The sequence below is a fragment of the Aptenodytes patagonicus genome, chromosome Z (assembly GCF_965638725.1).
Source record: "Aptenodytes patagonicus chromosome Z, bAptPat1.pri.cur, whole genome shotgun sequence".
NCBI classification, from domain to species: domain Eukaryota; kingdom Metazoa; phylum Chordata; class Aves; order Sphenisciformes; family Spheniscidae; genus Aptenodytes; species Aptenodytes patagonicus.
This window is the reverse complement of record NC_134982.1, coordinates 75,546,070-75,568,518: the sequence shown is the minus strand read 5'-3', so window position 1 is coordinate 75,568,518 and position 22,449 is coordinate 75,546,070.

The following is a 22,449-nucleotide window of genomic DNA, read 5'->3' as shown; positions in this document are numbered from 1 at the left end:
AAGCTGTATGTCAAACTGTTTTAATTAATGTAGAAAAGTTGTTTTAATGTGTATCCCAAAGGGTTACAAGATGATTCTCTACAAGAGAATGAAAAAAAAAAAAAGTTTCCCTGTGACCATCCATTAGTCTTCTGAGATCTAGTGAATCTGTGGGGAACACACCAAGCCCTAACAGTTCTGAAAAGACCTGCTTCAATGGGATTGGCAAGATATGCATCTTGAAGAATGCTTATTCCCAGTAAGGCAAGGGGTATAACTGGCAATGTTAAAATTGTAGATATTATTAAGTCATTTAATTGGCTGCCCTAACATCTTACTAATATGAATTTTCCTTAGCTCAATGTGAGCTACATATTGCATTTCTATTTTATCTTTTTGTTTTATCTTGAACTTAATTAACTTTTTATCTTAATATCTTGTCTGAAGACACAGCTAACTCAGAAAAAACAAAGACTTTCCATTCTTACAAGAATGGTGATGACTGTACTGGTACAATAGACAATGCACTGTCAACATAACAATAGTTCCAAACCCTTCCAGGGATTAAAAAGCAATGAGTTCTTTATTACCATAAGTCTCATGGGCTTCTTGACATGAGGACACAAAGACCTGAGAGAAAGTAGCCCTCCTGTTGGCTTATGCCAGCTGGGAAAGCTTTCTGGCATTGAGCAAAGCAGTGAAAAACATTTCTAAACTTGGATTATAACAGATGGGCATCAGGATCTGAGACAATGAATGTGAGACTGAAGGCTGAGTAACCCCATACTTCAATTGTCTTTTGATTGTACGTAACATATTTCGCTCGTGCAGATCAAGGATGTCGATGGAATGACTAGTGGTTCTGATCACACACTTTTCACTCAACTAATTCCAAAGTCTCCCAAGTATTACTAAGTACGTAAACCCCTTGCCATTCTGAATATGGTGCGCAACAGTTTAATAAACCTTATTCCACAAAGTTGCCCAACCTTGGAATTTCAGAGAAACTGTTACAAATAAACAAAAAAGTTTGGAGCAACTTACAATAAGAAAACTAATTTGCTTTATCAATTCTTACCCACTGTTCCTGATCTTCAGGATAATTTGGGAGTCACTGTATCAGCCTCACATGTATTGTCCTCCTTTACCATATGAATGGGGGACATATTTCTTGCTGTCAAATTTAATCAAAGAATCTAAAAGAAAGCAAAGAACCTTATTTACTTACAGAGGCACCACAGAAAAAACATTTTCTTTCTTATGCATACAAAGAATAACTGGGGTATTTCAGTGTTGCATGTCTGTGTTTAAACTGGCTACATCTCTTCATCTAACAGATCTGACTGAAATGTTTGTTTAAAAAATAAATTTGAGTCAAAAGCCAATAGGAATGGATACTATATTATTAACAATCTAAACCAAAACATAATCTAAACCAAAACATAATCTTTTCCAATATGAAACAATGAAAAAAACCTAAGCACCATAATCATGTTTGGTAAACAGACAAGAAAATATACGTAAAACTTTAGGACTACAGAAAAAAAAAGAAGCATAGAGGGACAATGTCAAGGAAGCTGTTAAATGCAGATGATCTCACTGAAGTTTCAGGGAGACCAGGAGGGAAAAGAATGTTTAATTTTAATGTCTCCAAAGATTGACTTTGCCTGTAACATTTATAAAATATTGAAAGAGAAGAAAGAAAGTGATATGGATATGAATTCTGCGACTGGTTTTAGTTGCCCTTGAAAGCAGCCACTATAAATCTTGGATGAAGCCAAATAAGGCTGATGATTTTCGTCTTCAATTCATTCTTTCTTATCCTTCAAAACGTAAATGATCCTGATGGAATTAGAGCTAAGCAGAATGGCTTTCTTCTGTGACCTGCATATCCAATGATCTACACATTTATATCAGCAAAGTTAAGTCAGTTTTACCCTCCCATTTTGGAGAGCCTGTTTGTGTGTGTGTGCACATGCATGTGTCCACTCTCATGCTTGAACAGCCACTTGAAATTTCAGGAACAGTTGAAAATTAAGGTCTAATAGGAAAGGAAAAGCAAAAGAAAAAGCTATCAATACATTAGCTTCTTTTTTCTGTATCTGTCACACTGGAAACTAACAGGCAAAGTGAATCAATGAGGAAAAGTAAAAGGACACCAAAACAAAAGCTTTTAGTCAAAACCCAAAATTGACACTTACTCATAATATTCTTCACAGATCTCCAACATAGCTTTCAAATTCTAATTAAACAAGGACCTGGGACTGGAAATTAAAATTACTGCTTCTTCTCAGTGAAAAATTTCCCATCCAGTAGTGTTTCAGCATAAGCATACAGTTTATAGCAGAAATACATTGTCCCTTTTCAGAGACTCAGCATTGGCATTACAAGAGTCATACCTGAGATGTCATACCTTAACACTGAGGGACTATAGTAAACAAAATATTGTAGATACATAACTTCACCTCCACTGCACATGGCAAACCCTGTTGCATGACAATATACATTTCCATCTATCATATATTCATTAGCATATCAGAGTAAACAAAACCAGTGGTTGGGAGCCACCTGATCTGATAAGAAGCAACCCCAGAGATTTTCCACATGTGAAAACAGAAAAGATGGATGATTTTGGCTCCTAAATTGTGAATTTCACAACAGTCTTAACTGACAAAAAATGTTCTCCAAATCATACAGATATTAGCATATCACAACCTGTGGCAGAGAACTGCAAGGATCTGGAGGGGAGCAACAAGCAGAAAAGCAAAAGGAGAGTCCTGGGAATGGATGGCACAATCATTTGTGGTATTTGGGAGGAATTATTTCAGAAACTTTCCAAGTGACAGGTCTCAGGAAAGGAATACTGGGGCTTCTTCTGCTATCTTGCAAGGAAAGAAAAAAAAAAAAAAATGATAGCAAATGTTGCAGCCAGAAGAAAAGCAGAGGAGTTCAGTCTGGACAATTTTCTTTTTCGCCATAACAGCCTTGCAGAGGTTTTTAGTCCACTAACTAGGCAATTGAGGAAACTCTTTTGGGCTGGTTCTTGGTTACTTCTTCATGGATGCTGTCACATCACACAACTAATCAAATCACACACAACTATGCTACAAATGACTGGACCTGAGAAAAGGCTGACTAATGAACAACAGGTAACAGATACTGCAGTGGAGCCACCTGTAATGCTAAGCAACTGCGAACAGGAAGACAAAACACTGAATCTGTTAGCTAATTACCTACTTTGTCAGGAAAAAAGGTTAAATTCACTGGAGAATTTTCAAAGCCACATTTTCCCAACAGAAAACAGTACACTATATAGTTGTTGTTTTGTCATTGAAATATGTTGATTGCATCAAGATCAAAGGAAAATGTTCAAATTAATTCAAGACAGAGCATATTACAGCTTATTTCTTTTGAAATTTACATTTCCTGTTTTATTCCGGTGTTCTAGTTTAATTTATCTTATTAAACAGCATCACCAATATAGAGAAAACAAAAATATATGAAATTAGATATTTCATTGAACTCACACCTATTCCACTCTTTTTGTAATTTCTGTTCTGCTCCCTCATTCTTCTTGCCTTTTAGATCCAGTTGATAATGATAATCATTTTTTAAATGCTAGAATTTACTGCAGGGGTGAAATTCCATTCCAATACCAGTTTTAGTGAGGAAAGATTTTTGAAAATGGATTCAGTCAATACGTCTATAATTATTCTTTAATAATTAACATTGACCACAAGGGTCTCTAACTGCTCAGAATTCAAAGGTCAAGATGAGTTCATTTTCATTGGCCAGAAATATTATGTAGTGGACTTTTTGCTCCCTGATTGTAATGGATATATACCTTACAATTATGTCCACAGATTCAAAATTACACCCTTGTAAATACTTCCTAAAATTTCTTCATTATTGTCATTGTAAATCCTACCATTTATTTCTTAAATGAATATCCATGACAAAATTAATATTCCTCTAATATGAAGATTTTTTTTTTGAGAAATATTACAGAATTTTTCACAGGTCTTCCTCATATTTGTGTCAATGCTGTGTTTGTTATAATTACTTTTTTTCAGTTATCTTAATAAAAATGACTAATTAGAACATAAAATCAAAATGGTATTCTTCTTCATGAGAAGCAACTTTTTAAAACTAAGTATAAAAGTCTCCTATATTTTTTTCTGTTCTACTCCAAAACAATTTTTAAATAATCTTGCGGGGGCGGGGGGGGGCGGGGGGGGGCAGTCATTCTTCATGTGACCTCTACACCCCCTAGGAATGGAAGCCACCTGCATCAGCTCTCCTAGCCCATTTGAAGTCAGTGCAGCCACAGTGATTTATTCCAATCAGTAATCTGTCTTGTGAGTTTAATATAAATTACATCCAGCTGGATTGGGTCTTCTGACCCAAGATAGTCCAACACGGAATTCGGAGTTCTGCACTCTGAACCCTAACTTTCCTGACATGATTCAGGGAACAGGCTAAATCTTAGCACAGTGCCCTCAGGGGAGATAATTGTGAGAACCTGAATTTTTGCCCTGGCCGGACTGGAACATGCCACCCTGTAGTAAATATGGCAGTAATACTTGCTATAATTTGAGCATTCACAGGCAACCACACCGTGACTTAAACTTTCTGAAGCCACAAAACCTGATTCCTCTGAGACATACAGTGCCAGTGACTTACTCTTCAGTTCTCCCAGCAAACATTATAAATACTTCCAGTAAAATATCTGTTAAAAAGGAGACATAATTTGCAAGCCAGTGCCTTTACAGGATTTGCAACTTTTTTTCTTAAAGCCACCAGATTCATAGGTCAGTCCTTTTCTTCCATTCTGTGTGCTGCAATAAAAGAGGAAAACTCAACCAGAGCAAAACACCACAGGAACAAAGTAAGAGTACACAACATCTCTGAATCTTCCTGTCCCTGGCAGCACAGGATTACTAGCCAGTTTCACCAAAGCAGCTTCACCCAAAGTTAAAAATTCCTAAAACTCCCTCCTCCTCAGAAGAGCTGCATTACCCCAGATGGTTTGTTCTACAGCAGCTCCTGGAAAAGAGAGACCTGTATCCCCCAAGGAAGAAGGTTCCAGTCATCATCGACTGTTTTTGTATTTCTCTACTTCACTGTCAGAGTAATAAAGGGCAGAAAACTAGTATTAAAAAACCCTACAGCATACACATTTTGTTCCTTCTGTGTCCCTATAGAGCTCTGTTGTATGAGAAAATAGGTTTGAAATCATGCCAGCAAATCTAGTAATGTATAGCCCTACATCCAGACATAGCACTACACCCAGTAAATATAAGAACTTTCCGTCTTGTATCTCTTTTTCGAATTTGTTTTCCAGTAATCATGTGTTCAAGTCTTTACAAGCTTCAGTGACAAGTGATTGATTGATTCAAGGTGCTTAATTTCAGGCCAGAATGAGTCATCTGTCTCCCCCCCATCCTACTCCTTTTATTTTTTTATTTTTTAAGCTTTGCTGGAAAGAAAAAGAAAATGCTTTAATTCTTCTCTGATCCTTAAATGAAATGTTCAGAGATCTCTAGCAAACAATAAGTCATAAAGCCAGCACAGTAATTCAAACAGTAATCTACGGGCGTATATATCATCCTGCAATGGTACATTAATCATTACCCTTAAAGACAGCACAAGAGTGATGAAGTTTTTCCAATTGTGTCTATTGTAACTCAGCTATATTCAAGTTTTTTAATCTGTGCCATTACATCAAAAGGTAATAACTGTACTTTAATCTAGAAATCTTTTCTATCCCTTTCCCAAGTATGATTGGAAAAGAATCATAAGCAAAGGAGAGGTAACTTTTTAATTCAGCATGCATGTGAATGCACAAACACTGGCAAGTACACAGAAAAGTTATCTACAGAATATAAAATTAACATTGCTTCTAAAAGAGAAATTCATTCAGGTCACTGAAGATAAAACTTCCTATAAAAAAGAAAGAAGGAAGGAGGGAAGGATGTGTTTTTAGGCCAGCTGCAATCCTGAAATTTATTGCATCTTGTGTCACTAGACTGCAACTGGTTCAATATACTTCAGTAAGAAAAGGTCAGAGAAAGAGGCGAGAATTTAACTGTTTGATAAGGAGAGATATTAAAAAAAAAACCAGGATAGTAGCTGGGCTGATAAAACACCTTTCATATTCAGAGGCTCCCAAAATTGTTTCAAAGTTTAGAATATTGTATTAATGCAAACAAATGTAAAACTTATCAACCTTTCCATATTCATGACAACTTCTATACTGTTTTGAAAACAGGATTCATCTTAAGAAGAAATATCAGCCCTGACAAAAAGGTTTTGCCCAAATTCCTTCAAGAAGTTTGCTGCAGAAAGGAGAACCTATATTAAGGTTTCAATAGAAGGACACTATGTCTAACTGGAGTTACCTCTCGACATTTGATGTTATTTTCGTAGTGTCTTATTAGTTGTGGTCATGAGCCAGCCCAAGTCTACAAGACACACAGATATATAGTTTTCTAGTCCAAAGAAAGATAAAAATATAATCACTAAAGAATGTGATGAAGGAACCAGAGATGTTGTTTGTTTTTTTCAGTGCAACCCTTCTAATTCCGACACATGACTGGTTCTCAATTACTCTACACAGCACAGCATGGACAACTTTTGCTGAGGTCTGCTGCGTAAACTAGCTCAGAATCTCATAACAAGCCCTGCAAGGAAAACTCCAAGCCAAATTTGGCCCTGATAAAAAGCAAGCATAAGTTACACTGAGGCCAGATGTAGTCTGAGTGATGGGACTGGATAGCTGCCAGAGGACATCAGTTCCAATAAGACGTTCTTAATTTGGGGGCAGGAAGACTGTAGTCACAGGACTCATAAACTTCCCATTAAACCCATACCTGGGTGACAAGTGCACATGTGTCATGATGTGTCAGTAAAAGAATGTTATAGTTAGCTGGGTCTTCATACCTTTTTGGTTTGTAAACTGAGAAAGGTTACTGATGTACAGTCAGAAAGCAGCATGCACTACTGAACATTTATATTTTACTTTCCACAAGGATTAGACAGTCTTCCTTCTCAAATTACCCTCTTCTTGGAAACTGGCCTTCTGTTTCGTACCTAACAAACATCAGGTTCATGGAAATTATACCACTACACCAAATTTCCTTCTTTTCTAACATCTTAAGACTTTATCGCTCTCTACAACTACCTGAAAGGAGGTTGTAGCGAGGCGGGAGTCAGTCTCTTCTCCCAGGTAACAAGAGATAGGATGAGAGGAAATGGCCTCAAGTTGTGCCAGGGGAGGTTTAGATTGGACATGAGGAAAAATTTCTTCACCAAAAGGGTTGTCAAGCATTGGAACAGGCTGCCCAGGGCAGTGGTTGAATCCCCATCCCTGGAGGTATTTAAAAGATGTGTAGATGTGGCACTTAGGGACATGGTTTAGTGGTGGACTTGGCGGACTTGGCAGTGTTAGGTTAACGGTTGGACTCGACGATCTTAAGGATCTTTTCCAACCTAAATGATTCTATGATTCTATGATTCTATTCTATATATTTTGTGACTCAGACCAACATTATTTGACAGCCAAATATAGCCTTCTTTATAAGCATTTATACTCAGAAATTTTAAAAAAATATTAAATAAGTGTCCTATGCAATCTAATCTGATACCAACCCTTAGGTTCTCAGTTATTTCTTTTATAAAAGCTTATAAAATATCACAACTGTGCTATGCCAATGTTTGATCTTTTTCCTCATTTTTATTTTCCTCCTTTTTTTTAGTTAATGAAATTATTGATGCTTTTGCTAAAAATTAAGATTTATTCTGTTGTTTTAATTGCAATGTGGTGAAGAGAACTGTACATGTAGAGTAAAATTAGAAATACTGCTTACTAGAACAGACAATGCAATTATGTGCAGTGCTCATTATAGAGGCAAGAACCATTGATCTTTAAACATATCCTTTCAGATGTACAGCTAGCCACAGGGATGGGAGTTAATGTTTATTACCTGCACATCAGCTCAAACCAACAAGTTGACAAGAGGGAAAGTATAGCCATTCTCAAGCAATGTGAGCAATTGTATTTATGGGTCAGGAAGTCCATTCTGAAATCAAGCTTGATCAATCCTTTTTATTTTTGGTGCTCTGACAATGACAATGACAATAAAGAGTAGTATAGGTTGTTCTGAAAACAAACACTTTCTGAAAATAAACACATATTTCAATACGTAAAATTACATACAGAGAAAGATAATCAAGATATGGCATAGATTGAAGAAGCAAAAGGAAAGAAAGATGGTTAGAAGGGGAAAATGGACTTTAGGCAGGGGAAGCCAGTCTCTGTTTATTTTGCTCTATCCTCTGCTTCATCAGAGAACTCTTGAAGCGCTCATGAGCCATTTCTTTATCTGTTTGTGTATCCTAAAATAACGATGGCCAGTGCTTTTGCATTCTGGCAAAACTAGGACAGCCAGCTCATCAGTTTCGCCAGACTGAGACCCCTGTCTGTTAAAACAGCGAAAACAGAAGACAGGAAATTCATTCTTTCTGTGCTGTCAGCACAGCTTTGCACCAGTTTACCCCCAGACTCTCCCCAACAAGAAACTCCCTGGACCTTTCCATGGGCTAAGTTGGAGCTGCAGCCTGAACTGGGGAGAACAGTAGAATGGTGGCTTTAACATCATTCTGCAGGACTGATGCTCCAGGAAGCAAAAGATCTGATAAGTAATCACATCCCTAAGGCCGTCTGAACCTGCACAATCCTCTTTCTCAACCCCATGAACAGGCAGCTGCCCACACTGATGGCAACCATGGCCAAGCACCATGGGGAAAAGGCATTCTCTGAAATAAGGAGGACGCAGGCCTTTTGTAAAGCACAGTTTTATGGTGCTCAGGAAAGAAGTCCTGTTTATTAATCAAGTGGCAAATAAATTCTGCACAAGCTGCAGCTTCTGAACAGTTTTAAGATGCAGCTCCATGTAGATCTCACTGCTTTAAGTGGATCTGAAAACTGTCAGGTCTTCACCTAATCTGATTTGTTTGGATGGCTCACTTGCCATGCAACGGCTACAATACGTGAACCATCTCCTGCTGAATCTGTATCTTATTTCCAGCTTCTTAACTTATGTCACTTGCTATTTTGCACCCTCCTTCTATCAAGCTTTTCCAGTCCCCAGCAATATTCAAACACTGCTGAGGCCACTGGAGGGTCCTGCCCTGTCAAGTGCACAAGTCCATGGGACCTGATGAGATCCATCCGCGGGTCCTGAAGGAACTGGCAGATGAAGTTGCTAAGCCACTATCCATTGTATTTGAGAAGTCATGGCAGTCCGGTGAAGTTCCCACTGACTGGAAAAGGGGAAACATAACCCCCATTTTTAAAAAGGGAAAAAGGGAAGACCCAGGGAACTACAGGCCAGTCAGTCTCACCTCTGTGCCTGGCAGGATCATGGAACAGATCCTCCTGGAAGCTCTGCTAAGGCACATGGAAGACAGGGAGGTGATTCGAGACAGCCAGCATGGCTTCACCAAGGGCAAGTCCTGCCTGACTAACCTAGTGGCCTTCTGTGATGGAGTGATTACAGCAGTGGACACAGGAAGGGCTACAGATGTCAACTATCTGGACCTCTGTAAGGCCTTTGACACGGTCCCCCACAACATCCTTCTCTCTAAACTGGAGGGGTACAGATTTGATGGGTGGACTGTCCGGTAAAGGGTGAGGAATTGGTTAGATGGTCACATCCAGAAGATAGTGGTCAATGGCTCAATGTCTGGATGGACATCAGTGACGAGTGGTGTCCCTCAGGGGTCCATATTGGGACCGTTACTGTTTAATATCTTCATCAATGACACTTTTTAGCAGGGCCTGTTGCGACAGGACAAGGGGAATGGCTTTAAACTAAAGGGGGGTAGATTCAGACTAGACATAAGGAAGAAATTTTTTACGCTGAGGGTGGTGAAACACTGGCACAGGTTGCCCAGAGAGGTGGTGGATGCCCCATCCCTGGAAACATTCCAGGTCAGGTTGGACGGGGCTCTGAGCGACCTGATCTAGTTGAAGATGTCCCTGCTTATTGCGGGGGGGGGTTGGACTAGATGACCTTTAGAGGTCCCTTCCAACCCAAACTATTCTATGATTCTATGATTATTTGTTTTCTCTTTTTTTGCCACTGCAACCAGGAAAAAAATTGCAAAAACATTTAATGACCTCAGTTTCATAACATTTCTCTTCAGAAAGCCTTCATAATTTACCAGACAATTTCAATTGGTAATTTCTGGGTCATTTTCTATGTTCAAGTCATGTAAAGTTTTATTTGCTATGATCTTATCACTTGAATAATCAGTCAAATAGTCACTCCTGTTAGAGCAAAGCAAATGTGAAAGTGAACCCAAACCAAGACACCAGAGTAGAAATCTGAAATTGTACTAGTGTATATTGCTATACTTGACAGTGTAAGACAGGTGAAAATCAAGCTTTACTTAGAGTCCTTACTGACACAAGTAGTCACTCAAAGTATCCTTATTTTTTCATGTATATATACATAAACAATTCGGTAACAAATATATTCTAGCTCTCAGATGATTTCTCTATTCTTTGTGTTTTTGCAAAGGATATTCAAAATTTTCTCTCTTAGCTCTTCTTTTCCTCATTTGTTACAGCAGAATTTCAGAAATTCCTCTTCCAGTCACCTATAACTAACTAAACTAAACTATAGATACTCACTAAAATTTTGTATATCGTATCTGCTTCACTGAAGCTCATGGACGTAACCCAAATTTTGGCAACATCCATCACACTTGCAAAAGTAATAAAATTCTTCATTGTCACATGAACAAGTTCTTTTGATGTTTTGTCCAGCACAAAGTAGAAAAGTTGAAAAACACCACCCACATTGGGGTCATGTCATTTATCTTCCCGTTTGACTTCAGCATATGTTTTCATATAAAGGAAAGAGAATTAGATAGAACATTATTATGATGTCCCACCTGGAATCATTCCATTGACACTGTACACAAACTTCCCTTGCCCCTGCTCTTCTGCTTCATAATTTATACTCCTGCAGTAAAAGCCCGGATGGAAGAATGGTATTGTAATCAAACATCTCCCACAATTACATTCTTAATATTTCTCCTTTACTTTTATTATTTTTTATCTCCTCTGAATCATTGGCTGACAAGTCTGTAAGTATTATACTTTGTGAGTTTTAGATAAAGAAATTATTTACATAGGAATATAAAAAAATATTAACAAATCTATTGTCTCTTGAACACTAAGTCATGCAGCCAAATTGAAACTCTTCACAAAAGTTTGTCCGCTACCATTTTAACATAGGGAAGGGGTCCTCAGGAAATAAGCATTTAACCTCTACAACCTCCTTTCAAGCACCTAATGCCCCTTTGCAGCCCGGTCTTCTACTTTGTGTCATCCACCCAAATACAGGTAGATTACAGAGAAGCTGAACCTATATTCTTTAAATATTTACTCACTAGTGTGCTCTTAGCAGTACAAGTTGTAGGGCTAAATTCAATTCCATCCTCCCATGGCTGGCAGGCAAGTTGGACAGCCTTATTGAGGACCACAGGGTCTTTCCACCTATTCCCTTGGAGCAGAAGCCATTCCCAAGCACATGAAGCCAGAGACATCTTCTGCCCAGCCCAACATATCAGCAAATCATGGCCAACTGATGCCTTAACAGCTCACTTAGCACAATGCAGTTCACTGATGGAGAAGTTCTCAACACGTGTAACATCTTAAATTCACAGCCAGCAGAATGGGGAATGGCCCTGTGAAGGATTGAACTCAATGAGCTCCATCAAGAGCAGCTAGAGACTGGTTTATTCCAGCAAATAGTATAGTTCAGTGCCCAGTGTGTACTGAGGATATTCACCCTTAACCCCTAACACTTGTGCATGGAAATTCAGAGGCACCTGGTGCCTGCCTGCCAGGATGTGCCTGGTGAGAACAAAGGGCCCTGCGAATCCTGTAGGAAGCATGCATGAGTTTCCTCTGTTAAAAGCCAGAAGAAGACAGATATTAGTTTTCCTCTTGTTACTTTTGTCAGTGGTCATTTACTGAATAAACTGAATATTCTCACTGTCTCTCTGATACTTTATTCAAATTAGTCTTTTTGGCCTATCCAGCAGAAAAGGAGAGCAAAGATGGATTGGGGTTAGATCCAGAGTCAGTGTTAATAAAAAAAATCAGAAATACCCTTTTTTTTCCCTGAAATTCATATAGTTCTGAAAGTACCCCTACTCACCACACTATGTTGAAAAGCCCATTTTAAAAATTATCATGAAAATAAGGAACCGATCAAGTAAGCTACGCAAAATTTTACTCATCTAAATTTATTACCTGTAAATAAAGCTAAGGAGGTGCTTCTAGTAAGCATAAAAATATGTCTAATTACAACAAAACTATTTTATTTGAAACTTACTGCTGAGTAAAGAATCTCAAAACATGATAATTTTATGCCATCTGAACAAGAAAAGGAATGCTATATTCCCACAAAAACATGGCTTGTCCACACGCTGGCCACAATTAAAGCTGATGTCAGAACCAAAATTTATTTCAGCTTTTTTGTTTTGTTTTTTGAACATAACTACTTGTGCTACAAAGTCATTTATCAGAAATTCACCATTAAAACAGGATAATTTTTTTCTGGTGAAACAGTTCTCAAAAGGGGAAAAAAATCCCAACAAATATTAAACAATTGCTAATAAATGTAGAAAATATGAAGCTTTGAAAAAGTCTGGAATAATGTTTTTGTTATGGCTGAGTTGAAAAATCTCAGTTCATTTTTTGAAGCTATTTTTCATGTTTATTTCATATACAGGATATGATATAAAAATGAAGAATGCTTTTGTTCCACAGAAAATGAAGCTTTTGATTGATTGAAATAAATAATACCACCACTACCAAACAAATGCTCAGCAACTTCAGTGGTGTCAAATTTTTATATGATTGCTCTGTTCTGATCCAGAACACTGTTTTCAAAAGTTTGGGTTTTGCAGAGCAGATATATGGCATAACATTACCCCATACCACATCATACCAACAATCAATTTGGACTGGTATTTTCGCTGTGATGTTGGCCAGCAGCTGAAGACAAGGTAAGAAACATAACACTGATGCCTTACTGGTGTACTGTCCCGGCACCATTGATCTATGACTAAGGAGAGGACTGGAAGAGGAACAGAGCTCTTCGAGATAAAGTTTTCCTGAATACATTCATTTTCTACAGTTGATGTGAGGAAAACGATTTCCATAACAAGGGTCAAATACACAGATAAACCCCATGTATTTTGAATCACTGAGCTTTGTTTCACATCCAAAGCAACACAAAAAAAGTCAAAAGATACTGGTCCTGCTTATTTTCGTAATGGTCCCTGAAGGTCATGCAACATTTTTCACAGATAACTTGCAGCACAACCACTGAATACACATTTCACCACTTTCCCCCATAGAAAGAAATATTTGTTACTTTTTTGTAAGCCTTACTAAATAGTAACTCAGAATTAATATGATAAACTGTCAGACCCAGACCAGCCCAGTACAGATTTTAGGGAAGCAACCTCAAGATCTGAAAGGAACATGGTTTATTAAGTTTCATTATCTGCAGCAACAGTTAACAGCGCTTCTAAATGCAGCATAGGAAAAGGAGATGGACTTCAACCCTTACAGCCTGTAGCAGTATGGAAATAATAGTTTTAGGAGGGACATTTTGGGCAGTGGACGAATTCCCTGCTCATGCTGAGAGTGATGACTGATGCTTGTGTTGCATTGACAGGCTCCTTTAGCTGCACCTCATTAAGAGCATGCTTCTTCTTACAAAGCAGGTTTTTGTCTGGACCAAACTACACCTGAGGGTTTTCCCTGGTTGCTTGCAAATTTGAAGGACCCACTGCAGGACATAATTTTATAGTTATATCTACTGTAGGAGTTCTGGTCCAGGCAATCCAGACTCCATCTTATCCTTAGCTATAGTAAACCCTGGCTTTTCACATAGTTTAATGTAATTTGAGCAAATTTTAAACCATGATAACTACAGGTGAGGTCCAGAACAGACCATGTAAGTGTTGCTTAAAAATAGCTTTACATCTCTCTTGTCTCTTTCTAATCAAAGCTAGAGCAGAAAATCTGTATTGCTTGGTATAAGAAAGGCTGTGGAGGGCCATGCTCCTTATCCTGAAAGTATCATTACTAGAGTGGCAAAGAAGGATGCCTGTTAAATTTCAGAGTACAAGGGAACCAGGGAGCTGAGGAAGTGTTTGGAATGACAAGCACATCCAGCATTTCCTAGAGGAACGGTGCTGGCATCAGAGACTGATTAGCTCCTATTCATAATGTATTCCATCAGGACTTAAGGGAAAGTGTGTTTTTCCAAAATAATACAGCAGAGAAATAGTACTATGGTAATCTGCCACTAGAGACAGCTCAAAATACACTGAGGTAGTCTACCATTTCAGAAAAAAATCTGAACAAAAGGCTGTAATACACCAGCATTTCTTTCTGGAGGGATGCATGACTGTTCTGACTGGAAGAAGTAAACCCTCACCTGCAAATATTATTGTTGTTTTCCTGCTTTTGAACGAGTCAGTTCTATTCAAAACACAGTCTCTTCCTCATCTAAGGTCACCAAGAGATCAAAGAGCCATGTAGGTGGGGCTACAGGTCATGTCACATAGTCACAGGAGATAAGGTTGCAACAGGCCAAGACATTGTGCAGTCCTCCTCTTTTACCCAAAGCATGATCCGAGTGACCTGTTAATGCAGAGGCTGGGTACCACAGTTTGTCATTGGCAAGCTTATATTCTTCAATTCTAAGAAGGGAAGGCCAAAGGTGAAAAAATTGCTTGGCCTCCATACTTTAAGTCTTATGCTAAAACTGCCAAATGCAATGGTGACTTCTGAAATTTGGACATAGGAGTTCTCTAGGGAGCAGACTGGGAAACATTCCCTTCAGCCAAGCAATCACATAGCAAACAGAGTATTATTCTTGGCAACAGCTACCCACCAGGGACAGAAACATACCTGTGATCCAAACAATGCAATCCCAGTCTCACAGCAGTCAGCAGGGGTTTGGCATTAACTGCAGTGCAGTCAGGATTTCACCCAGGAGACACAGGAGCACAGTTCCCTCCTGCCAAGTCAGCTGTACTCCCTGTGCATACCAACAACCGTTTATTTCTGTCACCAATCCAGTGCAAAGTTGTTCTTTGAATATAATCAGCATCATGGAGGGGAAAAAGGCCCTGTGCCACAAAGCCAACGCTGAAAAGGTACACCTGTTCTGTTTGGTGGGAAACGACACAATCTCACATTGCAGTTTTTAGCAAGAACAGAGCTTTGTCAGTGCAAAAGCAGCAACACACAAAGTACCAAGAGGAAAATAAGGAATAAAGCTCAGAGATGAATAGAATGGAGATGAGAATAGCCTCACAGTTAAACAGTTTACTTTTCAAAGGCAACACAAGGACAAATTGCTTTGTGCAAAGAGAAAATTAGTTTCCAAGGTGTGTGCTTTCTACAAAGAGTCAAGTTAATTATTCAAAGCAGAGGCCCATGAATTCTCACAATTTAGTCATTCTGTTCTGACACATTCAGGCCCAGTGAGCTGCTTCTTATCACCAAGACTTTGATAATTAGCTTAGACATATCAAATAAACTTTCTGGAGAATTCAGTAGTAAGCAGGTATGACATCCTAATAGGGGTTTTATTAGGCATTTCTCTGCACAGTAATGTATTAGCAATCACTGTGACATTTTCTGCTCTGAGGGGTTTTGGCCTTACTCATTTTTTACACTTGCTGGGAAATAAATTTATTCACGGCAGAGATCTAATCCAATACATGACTCTGTTTACCCTGGTTTCTAAAGTAGCAGGTCTCTCAGAATTAATGAGAAGTGACATATACATCATAGAAGAAAATGCAGTGTCTTCAGCCTGGCATGACTGAATAGCAATGATCTCTTCTGAGCCTGCAGCCAGTGGGAGTTTAGTCCTAACTGCCCTGGTCCTCACATCACAGCTGACATCAGCACAAGAGAGTGAAAAGGTTTCTGCTACCTCCTTCCCAACCAAGCCAAAACTCTTAAAGACAGAAGAACCAACTAATAACTTCCTTTAATATAGCCCCCTAACTTCAAAAGAGCACTCGATACATCCCAAGCAAAAAAAAAATGCTCGACACTAATAATACGATGTGAAGTTCAGTGCTTTTCTTGCTCTTCAGGATGTGAACTACCACGTGGTTAATCTTGTACTCATTACAGGGACACTTATGCTGAAGAACCTAAGGTCTTTTTTTAGATGATCCACAACCTGGAAGTGGCCTGATGCACAGTTTGGGTTCAACATTTCATAAAGTCTCTCTTACAACTTCACTTAAAAGAGAATGAATGTACCCCACAATTTTTATAACGACAGCTTTCTCTTTGGGATAGGATTCTCCCAAAGGAGACAAAAAAGCAATACCTCATTATCTTCTCATTTCACAAAGGAGAGATTTTCATCAAAAGATAAAACCCTACTTGACTTAGCAGAATAATACTGCCCTACAGTGCCTTACACTTGTAAGTTACCAGTGGGCATTCAGGAAGGCCTTAGGCATTTTTGTCCCATGTTGTTCATTCATTGTAGTTCACGTGAAGTGAAACAAACTCACAACTGTAAACCTGCCAGCCAGGTAATCTATTGCTTTACCAGTTTCAGAAATATTTTATTGGCAGCAGGATGTTCAGCAATGGCTGTAACTACACAGTATGCAGCTGAACACACTTCTACTGCACAGGTAAAGTACAATAAATCTGTACATGTTTCAGTAGGTCTCAGACAGGATCCTTTCAACTACTGCTTTATGGTGCTCTGCATCCAGCTGAACATTCAGACTTACATTTCTGGGACTCCCTATGCTTATATTAAGATTCTGCTATGTACTTTACTACACCAGGTTTGTCTATGCTGGAAGAACATCTTTGCCATTATTCCTAAGCAAGTGGGGAAAACAAAGCTGATACATCAGCTCACTTCTATAAAAGATTGCCAGGTCAGGGCTAAGGTAGAACGTAGGAGAGTTTGTATTGTATTTACACTGGTGAATCTGACATCTCAAGCAAAACATTTAAATTCAAGACAGGGCCAAAGGAACAAAACACACAGTCATAAATGGTGTGAAAATCCTCCCTACGAGCTAAACAAAAGCTTTAATATCCCTTATACATAAAGTTGTATATGGCTACAGAGGACGGCATCGAATTTGAAATTTTTATCTAACCAGACCTAGATGGAGTTCACTTTTATGTTGCATTCAGAGAGGGAAAGAAATTCACATCAACAGTAGGGATGATAATACAGAGCTGTAATAGGATCAAAGTGAGTTTAGCACTGGCTCTAATACCATTTTGCCATTCAAATAACACTACTCTCACTGAAGATTTTCAGATGTACTTTGCAGGGTTTTTGACTGAAATTTCAGTGATAAAATTGTACCCTGGTGACCCTATCAAAGACATGATAATGTTTTTGGCATTCATTGCAATGATACTTTTTCCCAGATTTACAACAGTGATGGTATCTCTGAAGCCACTTTCATACTAACTTTACAAAAACTCTCCAGCCTGGATGTCATATCTACTCACCTGCCTGTTCTCACAAATATTAAGGATTAAGTTAATTGTATTGTATTCACCCTTCATGATAACCTTAATTGCTCTTGTGAACAGACACATTCTAGGAGACTTTGCATCACAGTATTAACAATACCTACCATCTCATGTGTGAATCCATTTGTTTCCATTTCTGCTATTGTTATGTCTTCCCCAGCTTCTTTCCTGGTTACTCCATTTATTTGGAAGCTTTCCCTTCCAGCTGAAGGGCAGGTAATGTGTGCTGTCCAGAATGAGCTGATCCAGAACTAGCAACTGGGAGATATTTGGAAATTTCACTGTGGAGAGACTGTCACAGAAAATGCTCTTTCTCCAGTGCCTTGTAGAATGGGGACAGTTAGGTACAGCTTCTCATCTTGGAGTCCTTGTGTTGAATAAATCCCTCGAAAACCTTGGGCTTTTTTTTTCTCCATTATTCTGGTCCCATACCAAACATGAACAGTATTTAGAATATAATTAATTATTCATTAGCTACTTTTGTTAAGGCATTGTTGTACCTCCACTAAATAAGCTCTTAATGCCCCCAAGCACTCTGGAGGCTAAGTCATGGTTGTTCAAAACAGATATTCTGCAACTTCAAATTCTTGGACATTGCAAGACCCATACGCATTTCTTTCTGATTCAAGCCTGATCCACACACAAAGGAATCACTAGTGCTGGCTTTGAACATGCACAAAAATGTACTTTGAAAGTTGTTCTGTAAGGGGAAATAGATCATGCTGGTGTTTTAAAAACAATTAACACAAGCAGAATGCCAATTTCTAACGTGTTTGACTTATGGACAAGTTAGTATCTTGGCACGGACTTGAAGGCTGGGACCGAGCAACCTAGTTTAATGCAACATATGTAGATAAGCAGTAATTATTTAGTAACACTTCCTGACTTTGTATGTAAGATGAGTATGGACCTGGTAATCAAAAAACCTGCTACATTGCAATATATCATTGAGGTCACTGCATTTGCTTTCCTGATACCACACAAAGGCAATTTTTCCAGCTTTTAAGACAGGAAATAACAGATTTCTCATGCATTCTTCAAGAAAACGGGATGAAACCTCATTTTAATAATGAACTCAATAGGAAAATAGCTGACAACAATTAGGCTACAAAGGCCCTGAAAGTGGCAACTGTCTACTATGCTAACTGATACAGCATTGTTTCCTTGGAAACTTCCCAGTCAGGGAATACAACTCTCTTGCTCCTGGCTTTCTACCTAGTCTGAAAGTTCCCTAGGACAAGGGCCATCCTTTTGGTGTGAGTATATACAGCAGTTTGGGCACAATGGGCACATGACTGCAAGTGTAATAGCAAACATAAATAACAACAGTGCTGCTGTCAATCAGGTGCACAGTGCATCATTTCCCTTTGGCAAAGGCAGAAAATACTGAGTTCTATAGACGTTCTTAGGTCATATGAGGCTATCTAATCTTTTCTTTTTACAATCTCCTCTATAGGATCACCTGCTCAGTACACCTAGGTTGTTAAGTGTGGGTTATTCTAAAATTCCAATCCAAACAGATAAGGATCACTTCAGGGCAGATTGTGCTTACCACTGATCCAGAATCATGCTGTGATTAGGCTTTTCTTCCTTTTATATAGGAACACCTGGAATCTACATAATATAATTTGAATATCAGGCACTGAACTCACCTTGGTGCTTGGAAGAGAACTAGCTTCTAGTGTTAAGTGAGCAGTCGCATATTACACAGGCTCAAAAGGGGAAAGCTGAAGCTATAATGCTGTATTTGAAAGGTGAGTAATAGAACATGTAAAATGCTCATTTACTTAGCTGTCCTTGCTGCTGATTAGAGACATGGCTTTGTTTAGCACTGAGTCTTAAGACAAATAGCAAACTTCAATGGATACCCACCCAGGTGCTCTGCAGTTAGAGAGGGAAGATAATCTTTTTGTAAATAATGATGCTTTCAAGATGAAAATCAACTCCCACATAGGTTGTGTTGTGTGGGAACGGTCAGGTTTATACAAAAACTCAAATTTCTAGTGATTAAATAATAATTATTAGATAACTCTGTGCCCTAAGTTGAAAATGGCAGTGGCATTGCTTTTTGGCACAGTGTGAGGCTAATATCTGTAATTAAGAAGAGCTTACAAGCATTTGTAAAGTACTTAGTCTGACCGTTCTTACAAAAGTAGATGTATTGTCTTGATTATTTGTTCCTGTTTATTTATTTATTTATTTACTTCTTGCCCTATTTTAAAGGTTATGGAGTGCCTTTCCCTCCCTTTAACTTGTATGGAGTTTCAGAAATTGCATACATTGTTTACATGAAACAGGAGCAAAAGTAAGTGAATAAAAAATGCCTGTCTGCCTTTGTTTCTTCGCATGGTTGTGGGGGATTGAATTCATGGACGATGGCTCAATTCCCTTCTGTCCTGAAACCAGCAGAAGTTTCAGCACTAGCTGGGAGATGCTCGCAGCTGGGATCCCAGGTCATTTTTAATGCAGAGCATTGCTTCACTGTGTGGAAGGTTTGGCAGGTGTTTGCTATGAAGATTCCTGACATTGATACACCTTAGCACATCTATTTTTAGATAAATACCATAAAAAGTTTATAAAGGGGCAAAAGGAGCATGCTCTTCACAAGGAGTGAGGCAAGGCGTATTTGTGACATTTAACTACAGCATGTCCAGAATGTAATTCCCTAGTCCTTATCTGTCCTCATTAAAAATATATAAGGAAATCTGGCTCCTCACTTCAGATGCTCTGAGTCTCACCTAAGCCTGTTATAGACCATATGTTCATATGCTGTGTGACATGGGACACCCACCAGCAGTTTGATCCTGTCGTGGAAGTGCCCTTGGAAAACATCAAGTCCATGGGCAAAGCAACTTATCCTAGGAGGGGCAATAAGAACATCTGTCATTTCATCCTGCCTGGCCTCATACCTTTTCTGAAAGAGATGTTCAGTTCCTTAGCTCCTTGCTGTTATGTCCAACAACAGCGTGTGCTAAAGCATGATGTCTGTGAATACCTGCCAGTCTCCATTTCTAAAGAAAAAAGGGTCATTTGGGAGAATGTACAGTGCTTGTGGACATAAAACAGATGGAGGCTAAGAAGCAAAGAAGTGAAGGATCAGATCCATGGAGGTACTTCAATGATAAATATCTTCATAAATCTCACCCTACATGACTTTCCCAAGGTAACACAGGAAGTTTGTAGCAGAGGAAAAACTGAATTTTGATTTCCCAAGTCCTGAATTATCACCCACCCACTGAATTTTAATGATTTTTAAATGATGCTTAGATAGACTAGATTCAAACTAGTGACCCAAAAGTGAAAATTTCTTCATCCCATTACCATGGGTTTATCTCATTACTGGTCTCCTGAGCCATCCAATACCTACAAAACTATTTAGGAAAAGCAAATTATCTGTGGATATTGCTGTACAATAAAAACCTTCTCATCTGCACCTACAAGATTGCATAGTAAAATCTATGTACTGTAACACGGTAGGGAGAAGTTTCTCTTGACCAATATATTTCCTGCTGCAGATGATACAAGAAAGCTTTCCCATCAGAATGGTTCTTCTTCTGTTGCTGCCACATTTATCTATGGAAATGAGAGAATCTGTAAACACATTCTGGTTTTGGAGAGTCCAAATAAAGGCAGAAGCTTCCCTGAAACTGAAAAAAATAAGCTAAAAGGAAGAGCAGAAAATGAGAGAAAAATAAAAAAAAAAACCAACAAGAAAGTTCTTATGTGAGCATTTACAGTTCAAAGTAAATTACCCTGACTTATTCATAGCACAGCCAGATTGTAATATTATAAAACGCTTGACTGTAATCAAAGGTCAACAGGATTAGCAGTTGTTTGTAATAATTTTATTTTACACTATAATAATTGTGACAAGTCTAGGATGTTTTTTATTCCAAGCATAAAATGAAATCTTGTTACATTCTGCCACATACTGCAAACACAGAAGAATACATTATGGATCTTGAAAAGTAGTAATAAAAATGTTCTTTATACTACACAGTCTGGTTAAAAAAAAAAAGGGGGAGTCTAATCCTGTATAAAAACCTCTGTTAAAATTGATTGGCGTTTGGCCTGAATAAAGATTGAAGGAGCAAGAGCCACAGTTTAGACATTTAAAACAGCTGAGAAGACCTGTGGTTATAGAAAATATTCACCTTTCACCTAGAAGAGACTAAGAGGCAGTTTATTCTGATGCGATGACCAAACATCTGCTTAATGCCTTATGTGCCTTTACTGTCAACAGGTGAACTGAGAAAATAAGACTTGGAATTTTCAAGTGTCTTCATGAGTGCTTACTTGTCACTACATTTTTAGGAAATATTTAATCTCTTCCTGGGTTCAAATTACAGCTTCAAACAGTTTAACCAAAAAAGCTAAAAGTCCTCCGGAGCTGAAACTCCTGGGAAATGCAGAGGACAAAATGGATAAGGTAAGCAGGACTTTCACAAGTCAATGAACAAGTACCATTCAGGCAAACTGGAAAGTAATGCAATACAACAGAATTGAAGTCTCTGAAGCTCTTGATACTCTTGCTAGTTGTGAATTAATTTGGGTGGAGGACACTACCTCTGAAATTTTTGTAATACAGAAGAATGTGGAGTACCGCATTCCACCTAAAAACACAGGAAGCACAGGGATGTATTTAAAGACAACGCACACAACATGGTGGCAAATGATCTACAGCAGAAAAGCTGGTCTCACTGTCCAGTGGAGCTGAAGGTATGAGAGCAGGCTGGGCTTAAATTGTTGCTTTGCAACAGAAATCACTAAGAGATACAGGCTCCTGGAAGGTGCAGAAAAACAGCTGATGAAGAGATCCAAAATTGTAA